The sequence below is a fragment of the Trachypithecus francoisi genome, unplaced genomic scaffold (genome assembly GCF_009764315.1).
Source record: "Trachypithecus francoisi isolate TF-2019V2 unplaced genomic scaffold, Tfra_2.0 Lachesis_group17, whole genome shotgun sequence".
NCBI classification, from domain to species: Eukaryota; Metazoa; Chordata; class Mammalia; order Primates; family Cercopithecidae; genus Trachypithecus; species Trachypithecus francoisi.
Window position 1 is genome coordinate 99,416,999 of NW_022681462.1, and position 12,263 is coordinate 99,429,261.

A 12,263-nucleotide genomic window follows, 5' to 3' on the forward strand; every position below is an offset into this window, starting at 1 on the left:
GAGGCCCGGACTCCCACCCGCGGCCGGCGAGGGTGCGTGTGGAGGTGCGCCCGGCCGGAGTCCGGCCCTGTGCGCGCCAACCGCCCCCCGCCCATGGCGCGGAGCACCTCTGGGCTCCCCACTTGAACGGCCGGCCGCGCCGGCCCGTGAGGAAAGCGGGGTGCGGAGCTCGCCCCCTGCCGGAGGATGCGCTCTGCCCGCGGGCACCCTGCGGGGACCACAGCCGGACACCACAAGTGACCAAACCGTGAACGTGCGATTGCGTGCAGTCATTGCATCCTCGCAGCCCTAGGAGTCAGATGAAGAGATGGGTGCTTATTTTATATAGGGGACACAGTGTGCCCAAGAGCACAAGATAAATGGCCGGGTGGGGATTTAAACCCATGTCCCCGACTCCAATGTGAGTGCGCTTCAGAACGGTGAGGGACCCCTACTAAAAGTCCCAGTCGCGTTTCCTAAGCTGCCCAATGATAGGTATCTCGGTTATAGTTTCAGGGTACTAGACCAGGACCCACCTTGGCAGGCTACTGAACGCCCTGTAATGGTATTCCTGCAGGCAGGGGAGGGAACCGAGGGGGTGCAGGAGGAGGAAGGGGAGAACGTGCAACAGCAGCCAGCCAACCTCACAAAAAACCGGCCACTAAAGGGTTCCAACTGGTACCGATTTTCATTTATAGCTCTTAAGGAAATTCTCGGTTATATTGAAAAATCCAGAAGCTCTGAAGATACCAGTCAAATAAAATCACACCCTATAACTCTACACCAGACTTGTGGCATGGTTTCTGTAGCTGCCAGCAGAAAAACCAAGAGAAACTTTACAAAAACCTTTTGTGCATCTGAAAAGAAGGAAGTGTGAGAGACATTGGAAATTCAATATGTCAGACAAAGCCGTCTCCTGACACTGCAGGACAGTGGACCAGTCAAACAATCTTTTTAAAGCTCCCATGTAAGAAGTTGCTATGTGAGGTGGCAGCTTGGGTCAGACATTATGTATGGCCTTTGGTATTTTAGTAGCACTGCATGTAAAATTTAACTTTCTAAAATCGCTGTATTCGTGAATAGCTTTTATCATTGCACTAGACAACAAGTTACAATTTAAAAACTGTGTCTGTTTCTTATATTTTTTCATCCTTTTGGTGTCTGAAGTTTTCCTCTATTTGCAGCCTTCTACAATTCATGTTTTGTGTTTATTATTTATATTAATACATCTTCTGCAACACCAGGCAGATTCTGTTCCCTCCTACCTAGTTTCCCAGTCACAGTTTTTGACATCAGAGAATATCCTGAATAACTTTTCAAGTCTTGATTTGTAGAAGGCTGGTCTCCATGAGTCTGTGAGGGATCTAAGAAAGAAAGTCGGGTTTTTCCTTGATGTCTAGTACAGCATTAACCAGACTAATCAATACTTCTACAAGGACAAAGTTAAGCTTGGTATTGTCTGTTCTCTCTTTACGTGCAACTTCGGTTCTTGTTTGTTTTAGTTTAATTTTGCAGGTACAGGAACCTTTAGTAGCCTCAAAAAAATAAAATTGCAAAGCTGTGTTGCATTGCAAGGCTGGTGGAAAACAAGTAGTTACCAAGTTCATTGGTGGCCTAAAGAGGATACCAAATTGATAGAATGCTAGAACCATTTATTCCTCCATCATCCCATAGAAATCTAACTTGCCTATTGCATAAGCCTAGAATTAAAGCAAGACCAGAGCAAAACATTGCTAATGCCTTTCTGAGATTAATATAAGAATGAGTAGCTTCCAATAAATAAAAAAATTAAAGTTCAACATGGATCAAGGAAACACTACACATACTCATTTTTTTAATGCATCAGAGGAAGAAGAGTATGCTGATAATGTCGTTACAGGCCTATACTCCCTTATCCAGAATTATTAAATCTAAAAAGCCCTGAAAATGTAGCTTTACAAATAGTTCTTAATAGTAAAATTCAGCTGAAATGAACTGACGTGAGGCTATGTGTGGTCTTGTTTAACCTACTTCATGTGAATATGTTTTGCTGCAAAATATAAACATGGTTGATTATGAAGTATTGCCCCAGACCTTACTGGGGGTAATTAGGAATATATATTATATGCAATGTGTTACCTTTCTAAAATCCGAAAATTTGAGAATCCACACATATCTGGCCTTTGGGGTTTCAGTAAGAGATTGTAGGCCTGTGTTATAAAAAAAAAAAAAAAAAAAAAAAAAAAAAAAAAAAAAAGAAGGAGAAGGAGAAGGGAGAAGGGAGAAGGAGAAGGAAAAGAAGAGGAAAAGGAGAGAATGAAAACGTGATGTTGAAGACATCCTTTCCAGAGAAGAGGCTCTCCTCTCAAAAATGAAATTTTTAGCAACCCAGTGTGATTGACAAACAGCCCATTTTCCAAAGGAATCTTCTGCCTCTACTAGTTCACAAGAACCTGGGATTTATCACCCTCAGATCAAGGTGTAAAATATGTTCCTGACTCTGAAATTTGCTTGAGGGTTGGCTGGTTTACACAAGACTTGTCCAGTTCACTTGCTATTAACTTGTAAATGATTACTCTTGGAATGGGCAAATGTGTGCTTTGAAAGAACTATGGTAAGAAATAGAAACAACAACCTAAAAACCCTAGTGATGTGAACATGTAAGTATAACTGAAAGTTTCTTTTCGTAACTTAATAATACTATCCCCAAAATCATGGTGCTGAAGGGATCTATTTATCCCCAAAGTGAGAGAAAATTGAATACATTTACCACAGTTATCTCACTGTAGCACCCAGAAACTATTTTACAAATGAAAACTTGTGTTTTAGTAATAAATTGCTTCTCTGTGGTAAGTAAGCTAGCCTCCCTAAAGAGTGTAGCTTTGACTAGCTAATTTCTAAGGTGCCTCCCTGCCCTGGTGTTCATGCTGCCATTTTCTGTGCTTTATGTTAGTTTAGACACAAGAGAGAAAAATGCCGCAAAGTATTGTTAAACATTAGTACTGAGACTCTAATTATTGTCCTAGACTTTTGAGAATGAGGCATGTTTTAGATGCCATTGGGAACTAAATTTTTGAGAACGTGATCATTTTGTTAAGATGGTGGATTTAGATAACAAGCAGATTTATTCATTGCTAACTTTACAGACACTTGAGGCCTGTTCATTTTTTTATTTTAACACAGCAGTTTCAATAGATGACACACTCATTGCTGAACTGGAAAGACAGTATTAGGTAAATTAAATATTATCAGTCATATACTGGAGTCACTTGTGCTGGCACCAGAGACCTGATTCTTCAGTTTGCAGGAATTTTGCAAGTTGTTGGTTGTATCTCTTCTGTGTGGTAGAAATATTATATCATGGTGTGCTAGTGAACATCTCTTCCCAACTCCATATTCTGATAGTTTGAAACACTCCATCGTGGAGTGTTTACACCAGGGAAATTGGTAAATAATAAAAATCAAAGGCTGATTTATTGTTTTGTTGATTGTCTAACTTAATAAACTTAATGCAGTTATAGAGAAAATGTCATGCAGATTAGACTTAAAGTGTGTGTCGGGTCTATAGCTATCACATTGTAAATAATGAATAATGAAATTTTTGAGGAAATACCCTTCTAATATTCGCAAACTAGTATATGAGTCAGTAAAAAGGTCACTCATGTCATTGACAGATGAATAAAGTTATCGCATGCATCCTCACTGTTTCAGTTTTGTCTTATTGACGTAAACAAAAAAGTCAACTAATATTCAGGTTGGAACTACACTCATTTTGTCAATGACATGAGCAACTTCTTTGCTGAGCTGGACAATAATCAAGCATTTATTTATAGTCTTATTTTGTCAAATTGTGGTTGAATTGCAGACAAAGATTGGCTATGGATGAAAGCATTCTGTGAGAATCAATTAGCTGTATGGAATTTACAGTAAAGAGTAGTGTGTAATTTATAATTACTCACAAATTGTGTGCTACACATCTTTTAAATCAGTAAAAGTTAAACGTATTTACTTATGTTCACACATACACTTTTTCAGAGAGCAGATTGTTAAACATTGACCAGCCCACTTCTGAGTATAATTGTATCATCCTTGTCCAGAGCCAGGACATTGGAACTCCCAGCTCTGAGTCACTCTTATGGAATTAAAACACATACAGGATAAAATCTCAGTAAATTGGACTATATGAACAAAGGAACTTGTGTTAATAAAAAGTATTTGTCTTTGAGTTGTTAAGAAAATGCCATGTGTTGTTTTCAAGTACTTGGAAAAACACAACGCAGTACCAACAGAGGGTGTGGTTTGTTTTAATGAAAGAGCAAAAAAGAGTTTAATAAGCACTCTGTATGTAAATAAGTTTCGCTAAAGCTTTTTAAGTGTGCTTGCAATAATTCATCTTCTTGAGTCAAATCAGTCTCTTCTGCCTCCATGGAGACCCATTCCTCATTTTGTAGGGCCCCCTCTTAGGTGGTACAGAAGTCCACTTGTGTCTTATCTGAATATGTTCTCCCTGGGCTAAAGAATGTCCAGTGGTTTCCGTTTGGCCCCCAGATAAGGTTTAAACTCCTTCGTCACAGTTTGTTCCAGCCTTTTCCCCAGCTTCCTTGACTGGCCCTCCCTACACCATGTTTTGACCCAGAGATCTGCAAACTGGACCAGGAGCCAAATACAGCTCACAACCTGTTTTTATAGTGTTTGTGAGCTGAGAATGGTTTTGACACTGTTTAATGGTTGAAGAAAATGAAAAGAAGAATAATATTTCATGACGTGTGAAAATTATATGGAACTCAAATTTGAGTGATATAAAGTTTTATCAGCAGCACCACACCATTCTTTCACCTCTTACCCACGGCGGCGGAGTTGAGTAGTTTCGACAGACATCAAATGGCCCCCACACCTAAACTATTTACAGTACTGTCTGGCTCTTCATAGAAAAAGTTTGCCAGCCCCACTTTCACCACACCAAGCTTGCCATGTTTCCCAGCTCACAGTGCCCTCGCGTGCCATTAAGTTGAATGCAGTCTCCCTGCCTTTCATCTGTTTCCCATAGGGCAAGTTAACTCACCATTCAATGAGCACATTATGGATTTCCTCCGTGACCCCTCATGGGGACTCTGCCTGGAGCACTCTTCCTCTTGTCCATCTGGCGAACTTCTGGTCCTCTTTCAGGGTCGAACCCAAATCTCCCCTCCAGACATCATTTTTGAAGTCTCTGGATAGAACCATCTGAGTTCCCGCTGCTTCCACAGTGCTTTACATAGAGCCTAGTGCTGTTGTGAGGGGATGGAGTGAGGAGCACGCTGTGAAGTGCCACCCCTGCCCTTCCTCGCTGCCCGTGCACATCAGCGTCCTCTCTATTCTCATTGGCATGTGAAGTAATTGTTGTGGCCAAGGAATGATTCAGACGAGATGGGAGCACTCATTTCATTGAACTGGTAAGTCTCAACTTCGCTCTAGAAACACAATGCTTCTCTTGCCCCAAAGCACTGGATGCTTGCATTATACAAATGTTCACATTAGATCATGACTAGAACGTCTGTTTTCTCAGCTCACTGCAGTCACTAGGCTCCTGGGAGAGGGGGAGGTGTTTTATTTATCTTTGTATCTCTAGCTCCAAAGCAGAGCAGGCAGGCACACAGTAGATGCTCCATAAATGTTCATAGAATTGAACTGCATGGAGGTGCTAATCCTTCAGCATACAAAATGAGAGCAGACGTGTTAATTAAGTGTTAGGAAAAGCCATTGGTTTGAGAGATGTGAAGGCACAGTGGTTTCCTTTCCCCCCCGATGGGCGTCTTCTCTCCACTCAAGTATTCTGGTAAAAATATGTTTATAGATAGAATGCAAGCAGTGGTTGGGAGGGCAGTGCTGATTGGATTGGGTCCCTTGCCCTATTACAGACTGAAATGTCTTTTTCCCTCTACGTCAGGAGCCTCCGTTTGGTTCCAGTTTCAGTATGGTGGTGGCGTGACACCATCACATATGAGCTGAGGACTCCTGTCCCCTCACCCCTTGCTACTCAAAGTGTGGTCCCCAGATCAGCTGCACTGGCATCACCTGGGAGCCTGGTAGAAATGCAGAACCTTGGACCTGCTGGATCAGAGCCTGCTCTTCAGCAAGATCCTCAGGCAATGTGTTTGCACTTTACAATTTGAGAAGCGTTATTCTAGCATAGTGTGGATACAGCATAAGCGAGGATTGATACTCCCACTTGTCAGAAGCCAGTATTCCAAGTTAGGTAAACCATACTGATGGGACTCAATAAAACCTGAAGGGTTAAGGTTTTTTCCAGTCCTAAGATTTAGGAAAGTTCCTTTCTGAAGTGCCATGCTGTAATATACTCTGTCTAGCTGCTGCTGTAGACTGCGTTTCTCATTAACTAATATTTACTAAATACCTAGTATATGCCAAGCATTGTCCTCAAAACTAGGATGTAGTAATAAACAAGCCAGAGAAGGTGGTGGGTGCTTTAGAAGTTAGATCTAGCAGGAGAAGGCAGATAGTAAGTAAATACACAACTAATCACGTAAGTCCTATCGAAGGAAATGAAGCAGAGGGATGGAATAAAGAATATTCTGGTAGGGTAAAGTGGCTATATCCGAGAGGACAATCAGGAAAGGCTTCTGGGAGGAAGTGACATTTGAAGTGAGTCCAGAATGAGGAGGAGCAGCTGAGTGTGAATCAGAGAGGAGAGTGTTACAAAGGAACAGCAAATGCAAAGTCTCTGAAGCTGGAGTTAAGTAGACCTTGTGAGAAGGTCAGGACAGCTGGAGCTCTGGGAGCAAGGCAGCAATAGCTGTGGCTGGGAGCTGATGCTGAAGAGGTGGACAGGACCCCGGGGGTGCAGAACCTCAAAATCTTCTTGGGCTTGTTGTTTGTTTTGTTTGTTTGTTTGTTTGTTTTTAGAGACAGGGTCTCGCTCTGTCTCCCAGGCTGGAGTGCAGTGGCGCGATCACAGCTTACTGCCGCCTCGACCTCCTTCTCCATCTCCTCCTTGGATGTGTTTTTTACAAGCAGAGGCCCGGCATGATTTGCTTCACACTTTATAAAAGGTCATGTTGGCTGCGCCTGGAGAAGTGATTATAGAGGGGCAAGTGTAAAGGCAAAGCAGTAAAATAAAATATTAATTCACAATAGATAAACTGGACTTCAAAAATAAAACTTTTGTCCTACAAAAGACACATCAAGGAAGTAGAAAAAAAAAACCTCACAGATTTTAAGGAAATGTTTTTTGGGTTTTCTCTGGTTTTTTGTTTTGGGGTTTTGTTTGTTTGTTTGTCTGTTTGTTTGTTTTGAGACAGGGTCTCGCCGTGTTGCCCAGGCTGGAGTGCAGTAGTGCAATCATGGCTCACTGTAGCCTTGACCTCCCTGGGCTCAGGTGATCCTCCTACCTCAGCCTCCCAAGTAGCTGGGACTACAGGCATATGCCACCATGCCTGGCTAATTCGTTTTGTATTTTTTAGAGAGACAGGAGTTCTACTATGTTGTCCAGGCTGGTCTCAAACTCTTGGGCTCAAGTGATCCTCCTGCCTCGACCTCCCAAAGTACTGGGATTACAGGCATGAGCCACTGTGCCGGGCCATAATGAAATATTTGTAAATAAGATATCTGATAAGGGACTTGTATCTAGAATATTTAAAGAACTCTTATAACTCAATAATAAAAGACTACTCAATTTTAAAATGGACAAAGAATTCAGATAGACATTTCTCCAAAGATGATACACAAATCACTAGGCACGTGAAAAGACGCCCAACGTCATCAGGGAAAGGCAAATCCAAACCACAATGTGCTAGCATGTCACACCCACTAGGATGGTGATATCGTTTGGCTGTGTCTCCACCCAAATTTCATCTTGAATTGTAGTTCCCATAATTCCCATGTGTTGTGGGAGGGACCCAGTGGGAGATAATTTAATCATGGGGGAGGTTCCCTCCATACTGTTCTCATAGAGGTGAATAATGATTTTGGGTTTTTGTTTTTGTTTTTGTTTTTGGGATGGAGTCTCACTCTGTTGCTAATTTGGAGTGCAGTGGCCTGATTTCTGCTGACTGCAACCTCTGACTCCCTGGTTCAAGCAATTCTCCTGCCTCAGCCTCCCGAAGAGCTGGGATTACAGGCACCCGCCACCATGCCCAGCTAATTTTTCTATTTTTAGTAGAGACGGGGTTTCACCATGTTGGCCAGGATGGTCTTGAACTCCTGACCTGGTGATCCGCCTGCCTTAGCCTCCCAAAGTGCTGGGATTACAGGCATGAGCCACTGCCCCTGGCCAAGATCAGATGGTTTTATATGGGGAGACCCCCTTCGCTTGGCCCTCATTCTGTCTTGCCTGCTGCCAGGTAAGATGTGACTTTCGCCTTCTGCCATGATTGCGAGGCCTCACCAGCCACATGGAACTGAGTCCATTAAACCTCTTTTTCTTTATAAATTACCCAGTCTCAGGTATGTCTTTATCAGCACTGTGAAAATGGACTAATACAGATGACTAGAATAAAACAGACAATATGGCTGGGCGTGATGACTTACGCATATAATCCCAGCACTTTGGGAGGCCGAGGCAGGCAAATCACGAGGTCAGGGGATCGAGACCATCCTGGCTAACACAGTGAAACCCTGTCTCTACTAAAAATGAAAAAAAAAAAAAAATTAGCCGGGCATGGTGGCAGGTGCCTGTAGTCCCAGCTACTCAGGAGGCTGAGGCAGGAGAATGGCGTGAACCTGGGAGGTGGAGCTTGCAATGAGCCGAGATCACGCCAAAAAAATAAAAAAGAATAAAATAGACAATAACGAGTGTTGGTGAAGATGCAGAGAACCTGGTATCCTCACATACTGCCAGTGGGAATGCACAATGGTGCAACCACTTTGGAAAACAGTCTGGGACTTGCTCAAACATTTAAACATAGAGTTGTCGTATGACTTAGCAATTTCACTGCTAGATATATACCAAGAGAAATGAGAACACATGTTCCCACAAGAACGTGTTCACAAATGTCAACAGCAGCATTATTCATAATAGCCCAACAGTGGAAGCAACCCAAATGGTCATGAACTGATGAATGGGTGAACAAGATGTGGTATAGTTTCCTGGGGACCATAACAAACCACTAGAAACTGGGGGCTTAAACGGCATGCATTTATTGTCTCCATTCTGGAGGCTGAGAGTGAGAGACCAAGGTATAGGCAGAGTGAGTTCCTCCAGAGGCTGTGAAGGAGGCTCTGCTCCAGGCCCCTGTCCCAGCTTCTGGTGGTTTCCTGGCCATCTTTGTCATTCTTCAGCTTGTAGACTTATCACCCAGAGCCCTGCCTTCATCTGCACTTGGCGTGCTCCCTGTGTGCATGTCTGTGTCCAAATGTCCCCTTTTTATAAGGACACCAGTCATGTTGGATTAGGGACTCACTCTGTTCCAGTATGACATCATCTTAACCAATTACATCTGCAACTATTTCCAAGTAAAGTCACAGTCTGAGGCATTAGGGGTTAGGATTTCAACATATGAGTTGTGGGGCATAATTCCACCCGTAAAATAATGGAGTATTATCTGGCTATTAAAAGGAATGAAGTGCTGATACAAGGATGAACTTTGCAAACATTGTATTCAGTGAAAGAAACCAGTCACAAAAGATCACATGTGATATAACTCCGTTTGTATGAAGTGTCTGGAAGAAGCAAATCTGTAGAGACAGAAAGTAGATTAGCAGTTGCTTAGGGCAGGGTAGGGGATAAAAGAATAACACGGTGAGAGATAAAGGGTTTTTTGGGTGATGAAAATCTTCTAAAATTGTGGTAATGATTTTACAATTCTGTGAATATGTTAAAAACCCTTAAGTTGTACACTTCTTCATTTCATTTTATATTATTTTACTCTGAGACCGGGTCTTGCTCTGTCACCAAGGCAGGAGTGCAGTGGCACAGTCATGGCTCACTGCAGCCTCTACCCCCATGGGCACAAGGGATCCTTCCCCCCGAGTCTCCCAAAGTGCTAGACTACAAGGGTGTACCACCACACTTGGACAATTTTTAAAACTTTTTGTAGAGATGGGGTCTCACTGTGTTGCTCAGGCTGGTCTTGAATTCCTGGGCTCAAGAGATCCTCCCACCTCAGCCTCCCAAAGTGCTGAGATTATGGGCATGAGCCACTGTGCCCGGCCAAGTTGTACACTTTAAACGGTGGAATTATATGGTATATAAGTTAAACATCAATAAAGCTGTTACAAAAGCTCTACAAAATAGTGTTTAAAAAAATGTTAAGGACTAAAAAAGTAAAAAACAAACGTGTGGACTCAAGAGTTTGGAGCCCAAGTTCAAATCATGGTCCTGCCACCTTCTCTGACCTTGAATGAGTTCCTCTGGGAGGCTTCACTTCTTCATTGGAAAGATGGAATGAGGGAAGAAAGGTACTATCACATAACTAGCGGGGTTCATACAGGAATTAGAGATTAAGTAAGAGAAGAGTTACTTACTTTAGAATTAGAGATTATCTAAGTAAAAATACCTAACACATAATAGTTGCTCAGTAAAATATGTTATTAATCATACATTTTATATCCCACTCCTGAAAACATAGTGTGATTCACCGGGCGCAGTGGCTCACACCTGTAATCTCAGCACTTTGAGAGGCCAAGGCGGGTGGATAACTTGAGGTCAGGAGTTTGAGACCAACCTGACCAACATGGTGAAACTCCATCTCTGCTTAAAAAAATACAAAATTAGCCGGGCCTAGTGGCCCATGCCTGTAAACCCAGCTACTTGGGAGGCTGAGGCAGGAGAATTGCTTGAACCCAGGAGGCGGAGGTTGCAGTGAGCCGAGATCATGCCATTGCACTCCAGCCTGGGCGACAAGAGTGAAATTCCATTTCAAAGAAAAAAAAAAAGCAAAACCCAAAACACAAAACAAAACAACACAACACATAGTGTGATTCTATAACTGATAAATCTTTATTTGGTCATTAAAAAAAAAAAAGATCAGCCGGACACGGTGGCTCACGCCTGTAATCCCAGCACTTTGGGAGGCCAAGGCAGGCAGATCAGCTGAGGTCAGGAGTTGGAGACCAGCCTGACCAACATGGAGAAGCCCCGTCTCTACTAAAAATACAAAACTACCAGGGTGTAATGGTGCATGTCTGTAACCCCAGCTACTAGGGAGGCTGAAGCAGGAGAATCTCTTGAACCTGGGAGGTAGAGGTTGCGGTGAGCCGAGATTGCGCCATTGCACCCCAGCCTGGGCAACAAGAGTGAAACTCTATCTCAAAAAAAAAAAAAAAAAAAGTCAAGAAACAGCAGATGCTGGTGAGGCTATGGAGAAATAAGAACACTTTCACACTGTTGGCAGGAATGTAAATTAGCTCAACCATTGTGGAAGACAGTGTGGCAATTCCTCAGACCTAGAACCAGAAATACCATTTGACCCAGCAATCCTATTACTGGGTATATACCCAAAGAAATATAAATTATTCTGTTATAAAGATCCATGCACGTGTATGTTCATTGCAGCACTATTCACAGCAGCGAAGACACAGAATCACCCCAAATGCCCATGAATGATAGACTGGATAAAGAAAATGTGGTGTATCCGCATGTTCTCACTCATAGGTGGGAACTGAACAATGAGATCACTTGGACTCAGGAAGGGGAACATCACACACTGGGGCCTATCATAGGGAGGGGGGAGGGGGGAGGGATTGCATTGGGAGTTATACCTGATATAAATGACGAATTGATGGGTGCTGACGAGTTGATGGGTGCAGCACACCAACATGGCACAAGGATACATATGTAACAAACCTGCACGCTATGCACATGTACCCTAGAACTTAAAGTATAATAATAAAAAAAAAGAAAGAAAGAAAATGTGGTGTATATACACCACGGAATACTATGCAGCCATAAAAAGGAACAAGATCATGTCCTTTGCAGGCACGTGGATGGAGCTTAAAGCCATTATTCTTAGCAAACTAACGCAGGAATAGAAAACCAAATACCATGTGTTCTCACTTATTAGTGGGAGCTGAACAATGAGAATACATGGACACGGGGAGGGGAACATCACACACTTGGGCCTGTCAGGGTGGGGTGGGGGTGGAAGGAGGGAGAGCATCAGGATAAATAGCTGATGCATGTGGGACTTAATACCTAGGTGATGGGTTGATGGGTGCAGCAAACCACCATGACACGCGTTTACCTATGTGACAAACCTGCACGTCCTGTATATGTATATCAGAATTAAAAAAAAAAAAAAGACTCTTTTAATACCTCTCAGAAAGCAAACTCCCAAAATGGAGCTAAACCATAGAGGAAAAACATATTC